At 36.7% G+C, this 26,235-nt stretch overlaps 1 protein-coding gene across 1 annotated transcript in view; it reads left to right on the top strand.

Moving 5' to 3' along the window:
• Positions 1–9,647: 9,647 nt before the first annotated feature.
• vsnl1a (visinin-like 1a) overlaps positions 9,648–26,235 on the top strand; it is a 43,990-nt gene continuing 27,402 nt past the window's right edge. Inside the window, exon 1 of the mRNA XM_066705576.1 lies at positions 9,648–9,983. The gene's annotated coding sequence lies outside the window, so the exon portion shown is untranslated. The remainder of the gene's footprint in view (positions 9,984–26,235) is intronic.

Raw genomic sequence — 26,235 nt, 5'->3', positions numbered from 1 at the left:
TGCCAGATTGGTAAATCTGCACAGATTAAAATTCCTGCAATGAAGATCCTCTGTGAAGATCACTGCCTGTTTGCAGGCAACTGTCTGATAAAAGGGTAACAATGGAACATTGTTTTTCACCAAAATATCAGTATGAAATTACAACGGAGGGCCTAGTACAATACACACGTTTCATATCATGTATATATTGTTTGTATGTCTATTTGATATGTTACAAGGGATATGAGGGGATATTCATCTTTCACACACAAAAAAAAAAAACATGCAAAAGTACAAGATCAATGAATGGCAATACGCGCCTTAATACACGAGACATTAGGGCTGGGCAGTATACCGTAAAATACTACATACATTCATTTACAGACCGGTTTGGACTTTTACTATAACCTTAAAAAACTGATATGAAGGTTTTTATGCTAAACTGAATAATTTTATAATTACCGTGTCATTCATCATAACATTCACCTATCAATAAACTGTATCGTGTTCGCGTATCCCACAACTCCCTGCGCGGCTGCTTGAGACTGCGCTGTCTGACATGAGACGAATCTGATCAAAGAACGCCAATAGTGTTCGTGTAATAGAAATTTCCGCAGATCTGCATGGCTCCACCAATAGGATCAGTCGGATCCTGCAGATCTGCGCAGAACTGCGCAAATATGCGCTACAAGAATGCGACCACCTTTCTTCACAAACCCTGCAGAAATCGATGTAATTGGATGACTTAATTTGTTATTTTTATATTATTTTAGTTTTTAGTTTTTTTTTAAATAGCCGTGATATTGTATTTTGGCCATATCGCCCAGCCCTATGAGTCATTTTCTTTCGATGCCTACCTTGCATCTACTAAATAAACATTTAGTGTTACAGACCAATTAATGTACAAAATAAAATTATATATATATATAATATAATAAGATTAATTCCACATTGCTATGATATTCAATAGATACTATGTGCCTTGTAATGCTTATACTTAGAGAAACAGTAGTCAAAGAATGCTTCCAATCAATTAAAATGCCAACTAGGAGGCCCAACATCAATCATGAGAAAATGTATGTGGAAATAACAGATGTATTTTCGAATAGAATTGAATAGTTTTCAGAAGTCATTTCTTAATTAACTGATTTTATAATCTACCATTTTCTACTGCTCATAAGTGGTTAATGGAGAGTACCAACCTCGGTTCTTCAAGGCAGAGTACAGAGACTCTTCTCGCTCTGTATCCGAGAGACTACAGAGCAGAGGCACTTCCTGTTCACAGTCCCCCTTTTCTCTTGCTCTTGTAGCTGGAGAAGTTCCTATAACAGTTTTTACCATCAAGAAGTCTTCACTCCGACTTGTGCACTTATCGGCTTTTACTGTACTGCTGCTAAAATAGTAAACGGGGGGATTCTTTTGTTCCTGCAGGGGATTTTCAATGGTCTCACAATCCGCTGGACTAGAAGGTTGCTCAATGTCTTTACCAATTTCAAAAAATAACTTCAGTTCTTTTAGCACTAAATCAAAATATTTTTTCATTTCATACCGTGACCCGCAGGCATTTCCCAATGTCTGGGGAGAGACGCCTGGTACAGCCGGGAAGCACACAGAATGGACCTTGGTTTTGGTTGAAGGACATTCAGAAAAACAACCTACGTCCTGTTCAAAAGTGTTGGATGGATGCTGCATTGATCCTTCACATTCAGCTGGTGCAGGGATGCTGCACGATCCGTTTTCAAGCTCCTCGCTAAAGCCACTAGTGTTCTCCTTTAGTGTTATTTGGCTAGGTTTGCTATCCTCTATTAAAGTAGCTTCTTTCGGTGCACATTGTTCTTCTGAATGCTGCTTATTGTTGATACTAAAATCAAAATTCAATTCAGTTGCTGTTTTTGATGGTTCAATTTCAAGTTTGTCAGAGTGCAATTGAGAATTTATACATAAACTGTTACATGTGAAAGAGCAACCTGGAAAATACTCAGTGAAAGCAATAATCTCAGATTCTTCAGTGCCAAACGAAATAGGGATTTTTTCAAAGCTATCAAACACAACTGCAGGAACACAGGCTGAAGACAAACTCGGCAAGATCTGATGATTTCTTAAAAATGTGTCCCGTCTGCTTTCAACTGGGATGTTTGCATTATAATTTGACCATTCAGAATCTGGCACAATGGCATCACAGGATTTTAGTGTGTCAGTGTGGCTAGTGGTCTCTTCTACTTGGTTTTCTAGAGGCACTGCTGTTGAGGATAAACCATGTTTATTCTTAGTCTCATCCATAGTATCTATGCCTTCTGAACTATTCAGCATGTCCTCTGCAGGCAAATATGACTTGCAATCGGACACGTTATTCATACCTGTGGATTTTTTCTCCTTTTCTTCAGTACAACCATTTAGATTGTCAGAGTTGATGACATCTGTCTCTTTTTCATAAGCCAATACACTTGCTGATGCAGTTTTAGATGAGAAGTCTGAAGAACAGATAGTGTTTAGTAATTTACTGTTATTGTGAGACACACTTTGAAGGGAAGATTCTATTGTTTCCTCTTTTCTATGTATGCCGTGTTGCTTCTGGGATAGTGTCAACATGTAACAAAACTGATCATGCTCCCTGCCCAAAAGGCCTGCCGTGTCTAATTTTAAGTCAGCTGTTTCTAATGGATATTGCTCTGTTTTCTCAATCTCTGAAAATGGAGGGGTCTTTGAATTTATGTTTTTATTGGGCCTGCTCTTTAATTCAGACTCGTTCAATGACTTATGTGGCGAATATGCTTGCAATGTGTTTTGACTAGGACCATCAAAAGACTTTCTTGCAATAGTAAGATCATTGGTTAAATTAAATTCCTGATCACTGAGTACTTCCATATCCCGGTTGTCAGTGACTGCATCAAAGTCGTGTATATAATGTGTAGTAAGAGCATCTTTGCTTTTCCTGATGACATATGATGATCTTGCCAAATCAGCCATTTGATGTTGTACTTCCTTATGTAGTTCCTCTTCATTGTGGTGAAAAACATCTGTAACACAATGTATCCTTTCTTTTTCAGTTTTAATAAAGATTGTTCCGATCGTTGAGTTTTCACCATTACCAGTGTGAATCTTATTATCTGAAACTGCTGATGGTTTCTGAATGTGCTCCTCTCCATTGATTTTACGAGGACTGGTTCCTATAGCATCACTTAAACTAGAGGAATTGAGTATTTGCTCTAGTTCGGTTTCAACACCTGAAAATCCCAAACGGCCCTCCAAACTCGATTCCTTTACAGGACTACTACACTGACCTCCTGCCATGAACATATTACAACCTAAAGGAATGCTTCTGACTCTTTCCATTCTGTCTGTTTCATTGCAGGCCTGAGTTTTAATTATTGTTGGCACATCAATTATATCAGCAGGATCTAGTGAATTTCTCCCAAGTCCTTCTTTTGTTAAGTTTCCACAGCATTCATCCGAACTTTCTAATTCGGCTTTAAGAATATCATGTTTTATTTCCACATCCTTCTGTGCTGCATTACTGGCTAAATTCTTGCTTAATACGGCATCATTACTTACAAAAGCAACATCTACATATTCTACCATCTCTGTTCTGATACTCTCATCAGGATAGCAGCAACAGCTTTCAGCTGGAGCTTTTCTATCCATGTTACAGACATTTGCATTAACTCCTTCAACCATATCCAAATCAGCACTGTTTCCAACCAATCCTATTTCATTTAGCAATAATGCATTTTTTACAAGTATTCCTGAGGGATTCCCTTTAATACCAGGAGAAAATGGCTGCACTGTTCTGACTTCAAAGAATCCACACATCCTGGGTTCATGTTCAGTGCTGTTACATTTCAATGTAGCACCTACTTCAACATTGGGTAGACTGTAATTGTGAAATTCACTAACCTTATCGCTTAGACCAGGTACGCCATCTTCAACAACACAATCAACCCTCTTAACATCATTACTGAAAGTGTGAAAGCACTCATTAGTTTGTCTTGGATATGAATTGGTTTCTCCTGGGTCTAGTACATTTATAGTTACATCAACCATTGATCTAGACTCCAGTAATTCCATTTCCGGTTCATAACTAAGATTCACTTTTAATTCTTCTATTAAACAAGCTTCCACACTGAAGTCATCCAATAAGCATTCTGTTGCATCCATGGCATGATCCTCCTTGTGAGGAAGGTAAGAGGAGAATATTTTACTTAGAGGATTTTGCTCGTTTTCAGATTCGTTCCAATGCTCCTCTGCATCTGTTGGTGCATTATTACATGCACATAATCCAGTAATTAACTCTTCATATCTTGGAGTCTGATCTACTTCAATTGCATTGACCAAAACTGGAAACTGATGTGGGCACACTGTGAAGGACTGGGTGGATATATGATAAGTCTCTTCACTCCTGATGTTTTCTGCTATATGTTTTTCTTTATTTAGAAAAACATGGGACTCTATCAATAATTTAATTTCATGGGGGGGTTGTTTTGTAGTATTGGCAACTTGTGTATTCCACTGTTCCTCTTCTTGAGGACTGTGCTGTGCCATGCACCATTTGTTATATTCACCATTTTGCAGCTGTGCTTGTAAAGGAATGCTCAAATAATGCTTGGGATTGTTTATTGCAAAACATTCCTTAATGTGTAAGTAGTCAACTGTGCTTCCACTGACAGTGCTATCAGTCTTTGATCGCTTAGGAGAAGGGCAGATAATATCTTTCCCACAAGAAACACTAGTAGTTGTTTGTACTGAATCTGAAATGTCCATGTTGTAATTTAAACATTTTCCAGCGTAGCTATAAGAATAAAAACAAAACATGATCACTTTTAATTTCATCTCAATGTTTAGAACAACACAAACCTAAGATTATTTCTATTTCTCCAATTTTTTCAACTGTGAGTGAAAAGTAGCCTTGTAAATGTGAGATTTCTGCTCACAATTCTGTCTTACTATTGTGCACTAGACCTAACAAAATACATGCTGATTAGACTTCATCTGCCTGTGGCACTAACTTAAGTGTTAAAAAATGCAGTATGCAGTATTGTGCTCCAAATCACAAATTTGGGGAGAATGGACTTTTGAAGATAAAAACATATTGATACAGCATTATTTACCTGTTTTGTACTTCTGAGGTTTACCGTGATTGCTTTTAGGCTATCAAATAAAGCTCATTACATTATCAGAAATCAACAACTGCATTATGAAAGCAAATAACTACCCATCAAATGGCATTGTAAAGCTAAATTATGACTACTGGCAAAAAAAAATAAAAAAAAATGTTTTCAGTCAATTAGAACAACTAAGCTATATTCTCTAAACACATTATGTTGTCTGTAATATCTATACACTTAGTTTAAATAGTAATATATTACTTAATAACTTGTAAGCAGCTAGTGTACTAATAAGCTTAGTCCCAACTTCCTTGTTACTTACTAGTAAAAAGAGGATCACTTTGCAGAGAGCTCAAAAATAGTCCAAAACCTACAAAAAAACAAAACAGTAGTCTTAAAAAGAATTAGAAAAGCACAAACATGAGCCTAAATGTTACAACTGTATCAGAAAAAAGCACAACAATGTAGCATTGATGGCAATTGTACAATTCAGTATACTTCAGTCATAAACTGCCATATCAGTACATTTACATTTTATTTCATTTTAAAAAGTTTAATTTAACATCAAGATACAAAACTGACTAAATTATAATTAACCTATAGGTAGACATGTTTTACTAAATGTGTTACAATACATACCACCATTTAAATCAATCCTTATAGCTAAAGAGAAAAAAGTAGTTCTTATTGTGGTGTTCATACAGCCTACTTTAAAAAAAAAAAGAGATATAAAGGAAAATGAAGTAGTGATTTTTACTAGCAGGACTCCCGGTGAGCTGATTGGTTTTAAGAGCTGAACATTAGTGAGGAGAAGAACATCACAAGAAGGAAAAGGTGTGGGTGGGGGGATGGGCTAATTGCGAGACAGCAAAAGGCAATAATTATTACTTTTCACATAATGTGTGTGTATTTATAGTACCACAAACAAGAACCCAGATGTTAATGACATTAAAAATATAAATCTCTATTGTTACGTCCTAAGTTTTATTTTTCTATGTGATTTAAACAAAATGCTAGCAGCACCATTTAACTAGAAGTCAAGTGATGCAAATATAATTATATCATTTCAGTTTACCACAGTTCCTCGCCAGTTCCTTTTTTGAAAACCCTGCGTATTTTCCCAATTATCTTGTCTACACTGCACTAAAATCTCAGCAGCGTAGCGCTACTGTTAAACACTCATTCACACAGTGTGATTACTGTACCAGCAGGAGCGCGCCAGGAGTAGGCCTAATAATAACCTACCTAGCTAATCTACACACAAAACGAAGTAGTGTGACTCATAATGTAAATTGTGACTATTTTGTTCCTTTTTATTGGACTTTCATCGTGTTCCGAATGTCCTATTACTCAAACAGTCAAGTAATTCAAATAATCCTTATGGTATTAGAACACCTCAACAATTGAAATAATTACAATACACATAAAAACACAAGCACAAAACAGCTGCGAAATATCGTGTGGGCAATTTGCGAAGAGTAATGCGTGTGTTACAATAAAAAGTAATAAACTGGAGAATGATCTAATACCATCGTGTTCACCGGGTTTACGCACACCCGGGCTGCTCACTCGACACCGCGGCTCCTGTTCTCCGGATTTGTTGCCCTTTCACTCGAGGCCGAGTTACACCTCTGCGTAGGTACGCGCATGCGTCACTGCGCAGCGCCGCAGAGCAGGGGTTTGTGGGTAAGCGCAGCCCGCGGAGGAGCCGACGCGAAATGCGTCTGTCGACATGGACATTTCGTGAACATAATTCATATTTTATTCCGGGAAATTCCCATGTATTTCGTGCTTGGCAATTTTTGTACGAAAGGTAAAATGTACTTTGCTTTCCGTGGACGGAATGAACAATTAGCATCATGATCAGACAGTGACTGATCAAGGCGTTGATCCAGAGAGCCGGGTTTACAACGAGATCAGGATTGATTTCCACAGGAAAGATAGAAACTCGCTGCCGATCAGATCAAATCTAATACAGTAAATAATGATCATAATATATGATGTGTAGAAAATATAGTGTTTCACCAATCAACATGATTATACATATTTCACAATTACTCATTTGATTACAAAGCCCATATTTGTCGGCTATATTTATTATATTCAGTGGGCTATAGCCTATCACATCAACGGCGGGTCTGGCGGTTGGAGAAGAACGTATTTATAGCTTATCATTAGTGATGAGTTTAACAGCTGAAACACCATATATGTATTTAATTCAAATATTTAGTAACATATAAGAACGGATATGCAGGAGAAATTCACATACGCAGAGATGTGTGTTATGTATGCTTTAGTGTTAAATCTCTAGCCAACTATAGCAAGACAATATAGATCTGCACATACAGGATGCCATTTGTATTTGTGTGTGTAGTTGCTGTAACATGTCATTAACAGTATGCTTTCATTTACATACATACATACATTCGTAGATGAACCATAGAAATCGGGTTTGGTTTCTGCAGATTGCGACGCGTTAATGCGACACTGCGCCCTATGGACGCGTCAACCTTTCGTTCAAGTATGTTGGCAGACAGGTGTTGACAGGTGGTTACATTATATACATATAGGTCTATGGATGTTTTGACTTTACAACACTTTTAATGTTTCTTCTATTTTAATTGAATAACTTTGCTTACATTTATATCGGAATAGATTTAAAATGCTGGTCGCGAAAGGAAACGGTGTGAACATGCTATTAAAAGGTATGTGTTTACATTGTCTTTTTAGCCGAGTCAGATGCGGATCGATATTATCCAGTTTCAAATGCAGATTAAATGTATGATGCGCATCAAAGAAGACCAACAACACAACATAACGGACTGAAGTCTCAGACTATCATTGCACCCCCTCTGAAATGGCTCTCCATTTGCCGAAACATGTAAGTGGGTAACAGTAGCCTATATGCATGTGTGCATTGTATTCTTCAGATTTTGAATATTGGCAATTTTAGCATGTTGTGGTTGAAATGCTAATAAAAATGTTGGGCTATCCGGACACTATTAAAGAAACGCCCCAGCTCCTCAGGTTTTTGCCCGACTGAAGTAGCATACAACATACATACAGTCAATATGGTGGTTTCCTTTGGTGGCCATTGTCGTTACAATGCATGTATAATAATTATATCTAAATCAGTAAGTGTCACTGTCTAACTGTATTACATTTACAGAACTACCTTTTGGATAAACAGGCAACTCTGAACTACTGAACTTATTAACAGTGCCTTTCAAATACAAAACTGAACCTAAATGTAATTTTTTTCTTTAGCATAATCCCATGTAGCACCAGGAGCAAGCCTATCTTCAAGAGAGATCCACTTTCATTCAAGTTTCTAGTACACTCAAGGCGCTGCTTTATGTGTGTTATACCTTGTTGGTGTACTTTGCTTGAAAAACACAATCAATCTTAATAATGTCATGTAACTTTCTTCACATAGTGCTGCATATTAATAGTGAAAGTGTTTGAACTTAAACATTATATCTGCTGACAATCTTTATATACAGGAGAAAAAATATTATTTCAATTAATGCATTAATTTAAGAGAAAATACATGCAATGCATTTCATTTCTAGAAATATCTGTTACAGAATACACCATTCATAATAATTTAATAATAATAATAATAATAATAATAATAATAATAGAGAATTGTAGAAGTACACTGTATTAACTCAGTTCGAATGGAATATTTACACTGTGCTATTGGCTGAGGTAACAAACTTAAAATATATAATTAATAATTCATATAAGTACTATATATATTATTAAAATACAGTATACATTTTCAATAGTTATTATTGTGAATTACAGAAAAGCATTGCTTTAAATCAAGAATGTGAACCACAACTGTAACTTATGATTACATTAAACAATATAATTTAAATAAGTAAATAAGACCAAATTCCAACAAAAGCAACAACAAAAACAAAACATTTTTGGTACCCTTTTGCCCAGTCTGCAGAACTGAATCTTCATTTTATGTAATATAATTTTAGATTGTTTTCTGTTTTCATACTGTTAAACAGCCAAATGTATCAATAAGGTTCCAAAGATTACAGTGCTAATATAAGAAAGCATATAATATATATATATATATATATATATATATATCATACATGTATACATTCATACATACATACATAAACATAATCGAGGTATAGCCATATTGATCTGTTTTTAAACTGCATTGTCTTTGAACTGCCTTGATCTTTAAAATGTCTCAAATAAAACATTGCATAATAAAGCACGGGATATTAACATAGTGCGTTTACCATGCTAAATCTAGTCGCAAGGAATATGCATTCGTGCACGTGTATTGCATTTGTATGTGGGGCTAGGTTTGCATATGATAATCGTGAGGGATCCTCCTGCCTTCAATGGATGGGGATTCTTGTGTGATTGAGATAAACTGGAAGACTGCCCAGCGTCCGTGTTTCATGCAGTGGGTTTCCCCCAAGCCGGTAACCACCTCTGTCCCATACCCTACACCATACATTTAACCTAGTGATACGTCTAAAACAACTGATGTCATATTTTCTTCACGGTATAAAGCTAGGTGCAGAAAAGGAGGCGTATTTCTTTGGCCTGCGCAAACTCAAACTACACGACATCGAGTAACAGGGTTTCTCTCCAAAAAGACAAGCAACTCGATGAAATAAATTGGTGATGCACAGTGCCTCACAGTGCTCCTATTGCACAGCAGCGTCACACAGCTCCCAGATCTGAGTGGGATCGGTCCCTGCTGCTGCATCTCCCGTGGACCTGCATCTGTACATTTGACTCATTTCGAAAACCACTACTTAGGGATCACCAGCTTGGGGTATACTTCAAAGACAACGCTTTTGATCAGTAAGCATCGTTGACATATCAGACCTCCAGTAGCTCTCTGCCTTGCTCTATAAGGTAAGACTTATTTTATACTGTGGATTTTATTATAGTGTTTGGTTCGTGCTTTGCCTGTGTGTCAAATTGAGTTGATTTGCCTTTTGAACAGACTGGGAGCATGCTGTGTGGTATGCTTTGAGAGAGAATGTGTAGATGTGTATGTGCACCGTGGGTCAATGTGTGCAGGAAGATATTATACATCCCAACTAGTCTTACATGCATGGCTGGATGTAGTCCAGTTCTTGTTTCGGATGACAGCTGTCCCAAAGTGTTCACAGGACAGCAAGATAATGAGGGAACAGGGAACCATATTTGTAAAAGGTGCATTTATTTACCAAAGTACGTGCCATTAACCTGGGAGGTCTTGAGAGCTGTATGGGATGCGGTTGCCAGTTTAACTGAGAGCGGATTATTATGCAATAGAGATCTTAAACGTAAGAGGTTTGCACCCCTTTCAAACTCATTTATCTTTTGGTGATTAGTGTGTAGACAACAGGGAAGTTGATAGAACCAATCTGAATGTATTCATTCTGGTTTGGTTTAATTTATATTAACAGCTGTATTGGAAGTACATCAATACCATCTATTCCCGATAAGCTTTTAGTCTCACCACTGAAACAAATGGCAAAGTATTCTCTGGTTATATGCCAGCAGAGGTTAATTTATTGTTAGTATGTGCTTGTTTAGGATGAATGTCGCTGTAAAGATTTTAGCAAAGCAAATGCGGCTACTGAAACCAATTCCAGTACAACAGTTCATATACACCTATATAAATACCGTGTGCTATATATGATATATATATATATATATATATATATATATATATATATATATATATATATATATATATATATATGATACTATGTATGCTATAGATCTATTCATCCGTGGAAAGTTTAAATGTCTGTAGTCGACACATTTCAAAACAAACCATCAAAGTATTGCAATGCAAATAGTTCAAAGAGACCAGAGCAATGCTGTTTCAGTTTGCATGCTGAAGGGGGTGGGGGGGTCAACAGTGGATCATTGGGAAGAAATTACATTAAATTGTAACGATGCACATGTAGGAGGCGTAGGTCATTTTCCATGATACTCGCACCACGTGTTAATCATTAGGCTTTTTGTCATATAATCTGTACGACACAAGAAAAATATCAAGTCGTGTACTGCTGGGAGTTTTAGCCGTTTAATGTGAAAGGTCGTAGTGATAGTCACATTAAATTAAAGAGCATCTTATTGTCTTTTTTTAAATCATAAATCTGTATGTTTAATTTTATCCAAACGTATTGCATTGTGTTACGGTCCTCACTCTCAAGGTCGTTGCCTGCAGGAAAAAGATGAAAAGGCACCGTTAGTGCTGTTACATAATGCGCCAATACAGTAGTCAACTGAGTCTGCTTTATTTATTTAGATATAGATTTTTGGACTATAATTAAACTATAGTACATATATTTGTTTGAATGCAATTCTATATGCATAGAGAGAAAGAGATGAATGGCTGATAAGTAAATGTGTAAATATGTATCTTTACATATATACATACATACATACATACATATTAACACATTTACTTACCAGCCATTCATCTCTTTATTTCTCTCATATATATATATATATATATATATATATATATATATATATATATATATATATAATGTATATGTAACATACATTTAGTTTAACTTTTATTAATAATGTTGTGGCATGGGAGACTGGTATGAAAACAGGCATGATACATATTTTTCTTTTAGAAGGAATTAATGTTAGAAAAAGTTTAATTGTTGGGAGGGGGAATTGGGCAGGGGATTGCAGGGTAGCAGGTGAAGGTTGCGTATGTTGTAAAATCTCCAGAGTTTCCAGTCTGAGGCAAGATGCAGATCGGCATGCTTTGAAATTCAGTGTGGTATATTAATGTATATTCATTTGTGAGATGGATCATTATACTGAAGATGAACGAATGCTGCTTGAAATTATAACACAGTATCAGTGTTTTCTTTTCTTATAACTTCCAATAGCCTTTAACATAAGGTATTTGTATATAAACATATATGTATGTGCATTAAAGTGCTAAACATTATGTACATTACAGTTATAGATAGCTACATAGGTAGACACTGTGCAGTATAAGTAGGTTTATAGAAAATTGCCACATACAAATACTTTTTTTATTCTGAAATTCAGCAAAAAATGTTTATCAGCACTGTGTAAAAAACATGTAACACGGTTGTAGCCTAAATTCAGTTATCAGAGCAGTACCTTTTGGCATCCATTATGGCTCAAGAACAGGTCAGTAACAGGCTGTGACGCCCCTCACAATTGTAATCTGCAGTGATAGTATGATGACTTTTGAATGCTTTATCTGAGGGTCATTTATTTTAGTTTTTTGTGTTAGTTTTATATTTTGGCCTACACTAAGGTTAACAGCAGCAGGCAGCTATAGGCATACTGTAACATAAAGCAAGGTGGGGGAAATCATTGAAACGTGCTGCATTCATGAGGAAAGCAAAGACTAGGGTGATGTACCTGTTCTGTAAATGCTTCCTGCTGTGTAATGCTTACATATATCAAAATGGGAGATACTGCAAATGCCTTAGGAGCCGTCTGCATAAAAAAGTACAAATTATCACGAATCGACATATTGCAGTTTAGTCCTTTTAGTTCCAAATGTTTAATCGCTTGCACCTCAAATGGCAAATAGCTGCCATAATTTGTATTTGATCCCTTGGTGAAATTTGTAAAATGTTACAATGATTTCAAATGTGCATGTACAAATACAAGTTAATCTCACTGACTAAAAGGAAGGCATTTGTGTGAAACATATGATTGCAGCCTGTATAAATGGGTTCCAACAGCTTTTTAACATGGTGAAGCAAAGTAGTATAAATTCAGCAGAACTGTCTGAAGGGGGTGAATCAATATGGCACAGTTAGGATTGCAGCTGGGCTCATGAGGTACATTAAATGAAACCTAACATACTGTCTCAGACCTTGTCAAGTATAAGAAAGATGATAACCATACATTTATTAAATTAAGAGGATCAATGGATTAACTTCAATTGTATTATTTATTTCCTTTTTTTGGGGGGGGGGGGCTGGTAGCTGGAGGTCAGTTAATTAACTCTTGTGAAGCTGATATAAACTACCATTTACTTTGAAGTCTTTTTTTTGGAAAAACATAATTAGAAGACAAGACCTTCATATTTGTAACTGTTAAATTAGTGATGTTTTTACCTTTTTACTTTTTACACATTCATTTAATTGTGACAACTATAGCAACCCAATGTGGTGATAATATGTCAAAAATCTGGTATTTAATTCAATTATTTCCATAACAAACATAAGAATCCTTTACATTGGCCTATACATGTTGGACGAGTACCTTCTGTAACTATACTTGGGTGTTGTTTTGGATATTCACAAACACAGTGATGTAACTACTAATGGATAAAAGAAAGAAAAACTTCACATGATGACATGATACCTTGCATGCAAGATATAGCCCTGCTACTTTCCAGATTCTTACATTCAACAAAATCAGGCTTTGATGTTGTATGCCATATCTTTGATTTTAGAATCTCAAGTGCTTCACATTACCCTTAAAATATAATATTTTAATATAGATAAGGACATGTAGGCTACTTGTTTTCAACATAAATCATATATTTAAAAATGAATAGGTTTAAATGTTTAAATGTGCTATTGCTATTCTATTGTGGGTGTTTTTGTTTGTTTACTATCTCAACATAACTCGAGGATCATTTTTCCTACCTGCTGAATTTCTGTCTATCGTATTCCTTTTGTTATAACAGCAGCCATCACAATGCCACAATTCATTCTTTTATGTGTAACCTGTATAATTATAATAGCCTACATAATTTTATTATCATGGTGCATGTTTCTACATTTACATATGTGAATTATGTGAACAATCCTCCCAATTTTGGATTCTCTGTGCCTTATTTTATATTGGTAATAAGGATGAATTGTCTGTCAGTAGAGAATACTGACTGCTACAGTACATGTGGAAAATTTAATTGAGAAACATACACATCCAGTATCATGTCTTTGTGAAGGAAATGCCTGATTCTTTTTCCATATCACTTGTCACCTTTATGCTGAACTCTTTTAATGGTGTCAAAATGAGCTGCCTCTATTTGAGAGTTCCTTCAAAAACTAGATTTAGTTTCATTTTTTATTCGTCCATGTCTTCCACTTTCTCCTAACAACACAACCTTGAGAGACAGTTGACATTGAATACATGATAGCATTTGATATCCAATTTTTAAGATAACGTATAGCCCGAAACTGAACGAATTAAATATTGGACACTCAGAATTTTTCACTAAAAATTAGTTTAAAAAAAAGTAAAGAACTCACGTTTCAGAAATAAAAGAAATACACCACGATCAAATCATTTTCAATCAATCATTATTTTATTAATCCTTCTTTGGCTTTGATGACATGGAGGAGATGCTTCCGGTAGGCTTTTAATAGGTTCAGGAACTTCTCAGGAGGAATATTGGGAGGTTATTTATAGAGCCCGACCGATACAGTTTTTTTGGGTCTGATACCGATAAATTTCCTGATTTCCTGCCAGTATTTACTTTTTTTGTTAGCATCCAAGTCATTTTCTAGCATGGATCTCTCAAATCTCTCCCTGTCAGAGAGAAATTGGTCAATTATTATTATTATTATTATTATTATTATTATTATTATTATTATTATTATTATTATTAATAATAATAATAATAATAAGAAGAAGAAGAAGAAGAAGAAGAAGAAGAAGAAGAAGAAGAATTTTATTTCTTGGCATACGCCCTTATCCAGGGCGACTTATAACATAAGTGCAATACAAATATGCACTGAAGGCACGATTTTTCTACTTTTACATTTTATATAATAAACTTTATAATTTTATATAATAAACATTACTTTTCATCATAAATAACTACCACAAATCAAATATTGTAAGAATAAGTAAGTTCGAATAAGGGAGAATAAAGGAAAAATATACAAATATGTATGTTCTATACATTAGAACAAAGGACGTGGTATATGAGCAATTTCACACACAAATAGAAAAATGTGCATGTTCTGCAAATAATAAGATCGTGTTAAGTGCTGGTCTACGCGCAGGTTCTCAGTCCTGCTCAGCGCTCAACACTGCCGATACAACAGTGCAGGTTATAGTGCAGGCAGCACAGCACAGCTGCATTTGTTTTTAAACATGTATTTTAAAATGCCCTTGAAAGTGTAACTTATTTAATACGTATGTTAAACGTATTGCAATACGAATCACAGCCAAAACACGAGGTAGGATTTGAAATAGTTGTATAAATATGTAGTTTCAGTTTTATCCAACATTGTCTGAGAGATGCGTTTTTCAGTGATTTTCTTTTGATGTGTTCATCTGAGCTTGCTTGTCATTTGGAGACAGTTTTTGTTTGCTGATATCCAAGTCTTCTGCAAACATTTACTTTTTTATTTTAATTGCTAATATGACATTTGAAAAGTGATTTAATGAACTTTTCATTAAAAATGCAACTATATGTCATAATATACGGTAATCTTCAGTAATGGCGAAAATAAACAATCAAAACCATGGATACTCAAATGCAGCACAGGTTTCAAAAACACTTTCTATTGGTTGTGAGGGTGTTAGTAAAGCACATGTTCATTGGTTCATGAGCCTGCGTTTCACACGGTGTGCGCGGCGCCGCTGCGCATGAGAATCACCGTGGAGCCGGAAGCTTCCAGCGAAAGCTAAAGCACCATAACTATGTTAATAAATAATGATAACGACAGAAAAAACAAGTAAACATTTATTTATTTATTGTCTGAAGTTTCACGAAGGATTTTATGGTAATTTGAACAAAATATTTAGCCATTAGTTTAAGGAAATATATCGGTGCATTATCGGTGGAATATGTGCCGATACCGATATTTCTGTAAAAGCCCAATATCGGCCGATAATATTGGTGCTCCGATATATCTGTCGGGCCCTAGTTATTTAATGTATTGATTGTGGTCTGAAAAACTTGCTTATATGGTATAAGCATCAGAAACCTGTGCAGCAGCATTGAACAGGCCTATCTGGTTACATAGAATAGGGATTTTGTCATGTTACACTACACAAACAAGAGTAAGAAATGCAGAGGATGAATTAAAATTGTATACACACATTATTATTATTATTATTATTATTATTATTATTATTATTATTATTATTATTAATAATAATAATAATAATAGACCATCAATAGAGAGAAAATTTAGCTAGTAACTTCTGTTACTCAAATGGGGGTTATGAACATACATACTTGTTTTTCTACTTTGCCAGGCATATTTACTTAGGGAAATAATGGTACATGTCAGGTTGAAATTACTAATTTTAATGAGGTATTCGTTCCTGTCCCTAACTGTAATGCAATAACCTCATCTTGTTTTTTCTTCCTTGATGTCTCAATCTCATTGTAATGCTATCACCTCATGTCATTTTCATCTCATTCTTAACCAGCAAATATGGAACATTTGTTAGTGTGGCAGTTTTAGTACCATCTAAACATTTCAGTTGTGACAGTGCTTTATCTTTACTGAATTTGTACATTATATCAAAATATGCAATCAAATCAAAACCACAAATAACTAACTGCCAAGAATATTTTATATCTTAACATTCGTTTTATGGTAATGAAAACAGTGCACCAGCAGCTGCAAAGCATGTATTATTTATTTATTTATTTATTTGTTTGTTTGTTTGTTTATTTCTTAGCAGACACCCTTATCCAGGGTGACTTACAACATATAAGTGCAATACAAAGTGCAAAAATACAGTGCAGTTCAAGGCATAAAACATTACAAATTCCAATTTACATAATACAGTGCAATTCAAAGCATAATGCATTTAACAAATTCAAAATTTCACACGTGTATACAATATATGAGGTCTTACATCCTGGATTGCAAAAGCTGAGTGCAGACATGATGTTAGGTCACAGTCAAGGGCCAAAATCAAAATAAAAATTTAAGGAATACTTAAAATCAAAATCAAAATATCAATATGAGTACTAGTAACTCAAGGCATGTAGTATGATAAAACATTGTAAAGTGCTATCTTACAGGAGAGTAAAGGACTAAATTACATGCACTGTCTGAAAAGATATGTTTTAAGTAAGCATCGGAAGTAGGTCAGAGACTCTGCTGTTTTGACTTCGGTGGGAAAGTTCCACCACTTGGGGGCCAGGGATGAGAAGGAGCGGCTCTGGAGGAAGGAGAGTTCAGAGGAGGCAGAGTTAGTCTTCTGGCACCAGAAGACCGCAGTTGTCTGGAGGGGATGTATGGAGAGACGAGTGACTGAAGGTAGCTTGGTGCAGTGTGGTTGAGACAGCAGTAGGTGAGGGTCAATGTCTTGAACTGAATGCGTGCCGGTATTGGGAGCCAGTGGAGAGAGCGGAGCAGTGGAGTAGCGTGTGTGAATCGGGGCAGAGAGAATACCAGACGAGCCGCAGAGTTCTGGATGAGCTGGAGCGGGCGGGTAGTAGTAGTAGGAGTAGTAGGCAGGCTGGCCAGGAGGGAGTTGCAGTAGTCCAGGCGGGAGAGGACCAGTGACTGGACGAGCAGCTGAGTCGAGTAGTCGGTGAGGAAGGGTTGGATTTGGTGTATGTTTCTCAGGAAGAATCTGCAGGTGCATCTCAGCGTGGTGATGTGCTGGGTGTAGGAGAGCGCAGGATCGAGGGTGACTCCTAGGTTCTTAGTAGAAGAAGAAGGAGAGAGTGTCGTATTTTCCAATGTGATTGAGATGGAGAGATCAGCAGCAGGTGAGAAAGAGGGGGGATAAAAGAGGAGATCAGATTTGGAGAGGTTGAGCTTGAGGTGGTTCGAGTGCATTCAGGCAGAGATAGCAGACATGCAGGAAGAGATGCGAGGGGATGAGAGGGTCAGAAGAGGGAAAAGACAGGAAGATCTGGGCATCATCTGCATAGAAGTGGTAGACAAAACATAGAAAAATTACTAATTTCAATAGTTTCAACGAGTGTTCCTCATCTGTGATCTGTCTTTATTGGTGATTGTTTCAACAGTAGAGAAAGCATCTTCCAACAAAATCAAACACATTTGGATTTCATGAGTATCGTGGCCTTTATACTGTAGTTCTATAGCTAACAGGTGATACTTGAAGCTGCTTTCTCTACTGTAAAAAAATCTAAATGCGTGAAATCAGGTGAAATCAAATGAAATCGTGATGCAATCGCACGCTATATAAAGGGCGTATGGGAGCGAGACTACATGGTGAAGTTTGGAGTTTTGAAAGAAAAAAGCAAGAAAAAAGATTGAGAGTGTAAATACTTTCTGTATAGACATATTTAGTTATGGCAGCTTCAGCCATGCTGTACATTGTGGCAAAAAGAAGACAGCTTCATTCACGTCTATGCAAGTGTACGCTCAGTATTTGTTGCAGAAATTAATGAAAGCAATAATAGTTTCAGTATTGGACTTTGCAAAAATATATTTGTCCAACATATTTGCATATTTGTTCAAAACATGAACTTCAATATTTTTGCGATGTCTAACACTGATAGTCTTACATTGTTTTATATGTGCATGTATTTATACAAAACTAAAACAAACAAAAAACAACATTGTACACTTTGCTATAACTGTTTGTTACATTGAATCAGGAGTATGCATAAATCTGGAAGGCACACTATATGTAAGGGTTTGAAACAACAACATAAATGACACCAAAGTTGTCACAGTGTATTTCTTAAAAGATAACTTATCGGGTAGATATAAACAAATAAAAATGTCCATTATAATGACTGGCAATTATACGGTTAACACTAGAAGCGCCGACATTTCAAACTACCTACAAGAGCCAAAACTATAGTATAATAATGGTAGGCAAATGATCGAATGGAGCACAAATGGAGTAGGGTATTTAAATGGAAATATGAACATAAAAAAAAAAAATGGGTATAAATGACACCAAAGCACTTTTTTTTCCCTAAACGGGTACACTGTACAGTCAAAACACAGATGAAACCAGTGTTTATGTGCGGGGTAATCATTCTGTGTCCACTCAGTCTGACTACAGTTGTAAGAAGACACTTGTAATGCTACACAATGCATGTGTTTGTCAAGCACATGAAAGACTAAACAGGTGAGGTAGAGATTGCGTGTGTTGATTGATTTGTGTTTTTGCAGCTAAAACGCCATAGGCATATTTTATACATATATTTAGGAAAAGTCACAAATGGGTATGAACTGTGTATTCAGAGTAATTCAGATTAAATTGTTCAAACTGACAAGCTCTTCGCTTCTATTGTTAAATTTTATAGGTGAATCGTGCAAGATATCATATCACTAGAGATACATTACAGTATCTGTGCACAAATTGCCGGGTCACAAGCCGCTAATGGGGAAACTAAACTTTGGATTCAAACTGGATTCGTAAGGAAATATTGAAGACAAGGACAGATTTTCTGTTTCATTTGCATGCAATGCTTTTCTTACAAGGGCAGTGTGAGTAGTGTACAGTATCATTTGTAAGCACAACACCAGTTTGCTGTAGCAATTATAATTTAGTTTGCTGATTTATAATTATTATTTTGTATTTTTTTAATATACATTCCTATTTATTTATTTACCATTAATGTTGCAGTGTTGTTATACTGTAATATCAACCGATCTACTGATTAATCAACTAATTCCCATTGATTAACTGATCAAATATGTTAATCGACTGACAGCCCTAATATATACACTCACCTAAAGGATTATTAGGAACACCATACTAATACTGTGTTTGACCCCCTTTCGCCTTCAGAACTGCCTTAATTCTACGTGGCATTGATTCAACAAGGTGCTGAAAGCATTCTTTAGAAATGTTGGCCCATATTGATAGGATAGCATCTTGCAGTTGATGGAGATTTGTGGGATGCACATCCAGGTCACGAAGCTCCCGTTCCACCACATCCCAAAGATGCTCTATTGGGTTGAGATCTGGTGACTGTGGGGGCCAGTTTAGTACAGTGAACTCATTGTCATGTTCAAGAAACCAATTTGAAATGATTCAACCTTTGTGACATGGTGCATTATCCTGCTGGAAGTAACCATCAGAGGATGGGTACATGGTGGTCATAAAGGGATGGACATGGTCAGAAACAATGCTCAGGTAGGCCGTGGCATTTAAACGATGCCCAATTGGCACTAAGGGGCCTAAAGTGTGCCAAGAAAAGAAAACATCCCCCACACCATTACACCACCACCAGCAGCCTGCACAGTGGTAACAAGGCATGATGGATCCATGTTCTCATTCTGTTTACGCCAAATTCTGACTCTACCATCTGAATGTCTCAACAGAAATCGAGACTCATCAGACCAGGCAACATTTTTCCAGTCTTCAACTGTCCAATTTTGGTGAGCTTGTGCAAATTGTAGCCTCTTTTTCCTATTTGTAGTGGAGATGAGTGGTACCCGGTGGGGTCTTCTGCTGTTGTAGCCCATCCGCCTCAAGGTTGTACGTGTTGTGGCTTCACAAATGCTTTGCTGCATACCTCGGTTGTAATGAGTGGTTATTTCAGTCAAAGTTGCTCTTCTATCAGCTTGAATCAGTCGGCCCATTCTCCTCTGACCTCTAGCATCAACAAGGCATTTTCGCCCACAGGACTGCCGCATACTGGATGTTTTTCCCTTTTCACACCATTCTTTGTAAACCCTAGAAATGGTTGTGCGTGAAAATCCCAGTAACTGAGCAGATTGTGAAATACTCAGACCGGCCCGTCTGGCACCAACAACCATGCCACGCTCAAAATTGCTTAAATCACCTTTCTTTCCCATTCAGACATTCAGTTTGGAGTTCAGGAGATTGTCTTGACCAGGACCACACCCCTAAATGCATTGAAGCAACTGCCATGTGATTGGTTGGTTAGATAATTGCATTAATGAGAAATTGAACAGGTGTTCCTAATAATCCTTTAGGTGAGTGTATATATATATATATATATATATATACCGATCAGCCATAACATTATGATCACCTTCCTAATATTGTGTAGGTCCCCCTTTTGCCGCAAAAACAGCCCTGACCCATCGAGGCATGGACTCCACTAGACCTCTGAAGGTGTGCTGTGGTATCTGGCACCAAGACGTTAGCAGCAGATCCTTTAAGTCCTGTAAGTTGCGAGGTGGGGCCTCCATGGATCGGACTTGTTTGTCCAGCACATCCCACAGATGCTCGATTGGATTGATATCTGACGAATTTGGAGGCCAAGCCAACACCTTGAACCGTGATTCATCAGACCAGGCCACCTTCTTCCATTGCTCTGTGGTCCAGTTCTGATGCTCACGTGCCCATTGTAGGAGCTTTCGGCAGTGGACAGGGGTCAGCATGGGCACCCTGACTGGTCTGCGGCTACGCAGCCCCATACGCAACAAACTGCGATGCACTGTGTGTTCTGACACCTTTCTATCAGAACCAGCATTAACTTTTTCAGCAATTTGACCTACAGTAGCTCGTCTGAATGGCTTTTGCCAATTTACCAGTTTTATGTGTACGATACAGTAGCTGTAAACAGTGGGAAAACTGGTGCTTCTCCGGCTCTGCTCTCCTGTCCAACTTCCTATCTGCTGTTCAGGGTTCCCAGTGACATCGTAGATGTTGTCATGTGACTCCTTCATGCTCTCTGATTGGATACTTGTCCAGGGCAATTTCATACGATTTCATCAGAATGCTCCATTGCTTGAAATTGGGTGAAATCTCAAGAAATCGTATTTCTTGCAATTTCATGGTAAAATTTTGAGGAAATTGTGGGCTGCATTAGGACTGCATGCAATCGGATTTCATGGAAATGTCATAGTGTATCGTGGCCTTTACACCCGGGTTAATCTCAAAGGTGTAAAGTGTTACCATGAATGAGGAGCAAACTGGGCAACAAACACCTCTCAGACTGCAGGTACTGGAAGGACTCTAGATGCATTTGCACAACTTTGTTCTGTTGAAAGGTGTACAGAACTTGATGTAATCTAAAGTGCTTCACAGTTCCATTTCCCATTCATTAACAAGAAGACCAAGAGACATGAGGAAAATAGAATAACAGTATAAAAGCATAGATGGTGCTTAGGCTTTCCAGTCTTTTTGTCATCTTGTAACAGTCACGTGGTGGCAATGGTATCTTTGGACAGCCCTGAAAATGTCTGCAGTGTACAGTGTGGTGTCCCTTTAGCCTTTTAATCTTCTTGGCATTGCAATCGTCTGTGCAATTCTACGCAATTGATAACACTGAAATGTTAATATGTTATTGCTTGGGGCACTGGATAACCTCACATGCATGCAGAAACTGCATTCATCAGTAGCTGTTGCCAGCTTAAATAACCCATTTGTATTGTTTGATTCATCTTGATATTTTAGCCGTAAATTACCATTTTAAGTAGCCTTGGATATTATTGCTTAAAAGTATTTTGTCTTCTGGTATCAATATAAATCAATACATTTGCTATTCTGTGATGCATTCTCTGCACCTAAAAGTACACAGGTAAATTATTAGTTACTTAACAGACTTATTTGTATAATTATATGTGATCTTTGAATCAATCTTTTTTGTTACCTAATTAGCCTATAAAAAAACGAATAGACTTCACACATTGACTTTGAAATCAGCAGCTAAGCTAGTTTACTGTAATGTATGCAGACAGGCTACAATATGATATCCTTGTGCTTCATTCACAGAAATATTTTTGATGACGTCAAAACACAAGGCAGGAGATGTAGCCTACATTTCAAACAGGGAGTTCCCATGCCAGAGTATTCCCAAAGAACAATGTGCATTGACAGTAGTCACAGGCTTGCACATTGAAGAGTATGTATGTAGTGGGCATGATCTACATATTCTGTGCAATTAACATTAATTTTAACATCCTTCTGGTAGTATGTATTTTACATTCATTGAGTAATATTATTGATCATTTTTACGTGTTATATAAGATGCAGTGTTTGTTATGCGTATTCTAGTTTGTATGAGCGTTGTGTTGAAGAATTCCAGCAAATATAATTCTGTAAAAACATCTGCAATGGGGAAGGATATTCTTGCTCTGAGGGGTTCAGATCAGGTTCATTATCAAGTCTGTCAAAGAAGTGTAAAAAATGTTTATGATACATAGGATATTATGTGTATATAGGACAGGATATTTTAAGACTTTTATTTCTTATATTTTTTTAAAAGACAAAGCAATTAATTTACTGTTGATGCAGATCATAGTATACACAAACTAGCCTTTTAATTTTATTAAAACAATTCTACATTTAGATTCACGCTTATCATTTAATTAGTTAATGAAACATATTAACTGTAGCATATAAGGATGTCTATATTGGTTGAAGAGATGAAACGATACTTAAAGTATAACATTAAATGTCATTTAAATGTTGTAATCCATAAGGGAACCAAGAAAATTATCAATTTTATAATGCAAAAACCGGTATGAGTATTTCACAATCTGCTCAGTTACTAGGATTTTCACGCACAACCATTTCTAGGGTTTACAAAGAATGGTGTGAAAAGGGAAAAACATCCAGTATGCGGCAGTCCTGTGGGCGAAAATGCCTTGTTGATGCTAGAGGTCAGAGGAGAATGGGCCGACTGATTCAAGCTGATAGAAGAGCAACTTTGACTGAAATAAGCACTCGTTACAACCGAGGTATGCAGCAAAGCATTTGTGAAGCCACAACACATACAACCTTGAGGTGGATGGGCTACAACAGCAGAAGACCCCACCGGGTACCACTCATCTCCACTACAAATAGGTCTGATGAGTCTCGATTTCTGTTGAGACATTCAGATGGTAGAGTCAGAATTTGGCATAAACAGAATGAGAACATGGATCCATCATGCCTTGTTACCACTGTGCAGGCTGGTGGTGGTGGTGTAATGGTGTGGGGGATGTTTTCTTGGCACACTTTAACTTTAGGCCCCTTAGTGCCAATTGGGCATCGTTTAAATGCCACGGCCTACCTGAGCATTGTTTCTGACCATGTCCATCCCTTTATGACCACCATGTACCCATCCTCTGATGGCTACTTCCAGCAGGATAATGCACCATGTCACAAAGGTCGAATCATTTCAAATTGGTTTCTTGAACATGACAATGAGTTCACTGTACTAAACTGGCCCCCACAGTCACCAGATCTCAACCCAATAGAGCATCTTTGGGATGTGGTGGAACAGGAGCTTCGTGCCCTGGATGTGCATCCCACAAATCTCCATCAACTGCAAGATGCTATCCTATCAATATGGGCCAACATTTCTAAAGAATGCTTTCAGCACCTTGTTGAATCAATGCCACGTAGAATTAAGGCAGTTCTGAAGGCGAAAGGGGGTCAAATACAGTATTAGTATGGTGTTCCTAATAATCCTTTAGGTGAGTGTATAAGCGCAATACAAATTACAAAAAGTGCAAAAATACAGTGCAGTTCAAGGCACAAAACAATACTAATTCCAATTTACATAAGATTTTCATACCTTGGAGTTCAGAAATTATTTTTATTTCATTATTTTGTATCCATTACAAAGATTAAGAAAACATGAGGTCAAGAACTAGCTCTTTTATTTGTGTGTGTGGTGACATCGAGAAAAGAAAGAAATCTCTACCTGCAAAAAATCCCACAAGAAGAACCTTGTCATCCATGTTAGCTTGGAACAGGCATCGATTTCTGTCACTGAAAGAAATAGAATTGCAGACTGTGTATGGCGAGCGAATTCAGGCTCTCTGAGATGTAGGAAGATCATACTGATGTGGATGAATTTCAAGGTGCAGATGTAAATACAGCATCCTTGACCCTAATACATAGGCCATTCTGCTCTACATCATAAAAGACGTGTATAAATAACATCTCAAAGCTTTGCCATTGCTCAACAAGGGGATATTAAATTAGGGGATCTCGTCTTTGTTTCTAAATACTCTGTTTTGCTATACCTGTCGAGTCCTACAAGAAGCACCCACTTGAGTGAGTTGACACTTTCTAGCTCACGGTATCCTTAAATATTTTAAAGTGATATCCCTGGGGAACATTCACAGTGCTAATGAAGGGAGGGTAATAAACTCATCCTGCTGCAAGTAATCCAGCATGTGAAGACAATCCAGATACTGCAGAGCAAACAGCTTTGGGCCACAGAAATAGCACAGAATTACCAGGCAACTGGGAGAGCATCTGATAGAAACAAAGAACTGTGAAATATGGCTGATAGTCTACACCTGGGATTCAGGTATGTTGAATACTCACAGAGACAGACAGACACCACCGCATGGTGGTGTGTTAACCCTTAGGTATCCGGTGCATGATTTCCATACATTAGGCAAGTCTTTGTGGTGTAATAATAACAATAAAAAAGTGTAACGCTTTAGATTGCGTAGCTCAATTTAATATTAAAGACACATATTCACTTGATCATCGATTAACATTCAACTGCTTGATGAATAGAGATCAATAGAATGTTAATGTGACATCTGTCTATAACAAAACCATTGTCAGCATGAACAAAATCATCAAATAGTTGAGTGTTATTGATTATCAATTGAATTTCTATTTAATGTTAAATTGGGCCATGCAATCTAAAGCATTACTGAAATAAGTGTTATGAATTCATTAACTTTAATAAATCTAAAACCAATACATGTTTGTTTGTTTGTTTGTATTTGGGGGTGGGTAGACCAAGAAAATTATTTCGGCATTGTGTGTATTTGATCTGATCCGAGTGAGCTATGTATGGTTTGAAATTAACCAAAAGATAGTTTCTATGTTGTAGTATGGGTGCAAATATTATCATGAAACTCATTCCATGGATTTCTAAATGTCTAATTAGACTAATTAGCAGGTTGTTGCAATGAGTGGTGTTAAAACTAATGTAAGTCTATTTTCACTTTATACAGTTGGATGATTGAACCTGCTCTCTATGTCTAGCACTCATTTTTTGGTCTGCCATGTATCTGTTCTACATTGCAACACTATAAGTTCACCACAGATATGTAGCATAAGCTTATATGAAATTAATAGCACAAACTATGTGGAATGTTACATTGTAGGTGTGACCATAAATCTGTTAGTCTAAGCAAAGAAATATAAAATGACATTTTTAAAATGTTGACCTTTGTATGAGGTTTGCTACCATCATGTCATGTAAAAGCTTCTTTGAAAAAGGAATCAAATGTTCTGTTTAATTTCCCATTTGCTGATGTCTACATTCTGATGAATCGAGAATTTGCTTCTAGCATTCAATATC

This window comes from Amia ocellicauda, chromosome 1 (genome assembly GCF_036373705.1).
Source record: "Amia ocellicauda isolate fAmiCal2 chromosome 1, fAmiCal2.hap1, whole genome shotgun sequence".
In the NCBI taxonomy this organism is placed as follows: domain Eukaryota; kingdom Metazoa; phylum Chordata; class Actinopteri; order Amiiformes; family Amiidae; genus Amia; species Amia ocellicauda.
The sequence above is the reverse complement of the archived record's forward strand: the minus strand, read 5'-3'. Positions and strand labels throughout refer to the sequence as shown.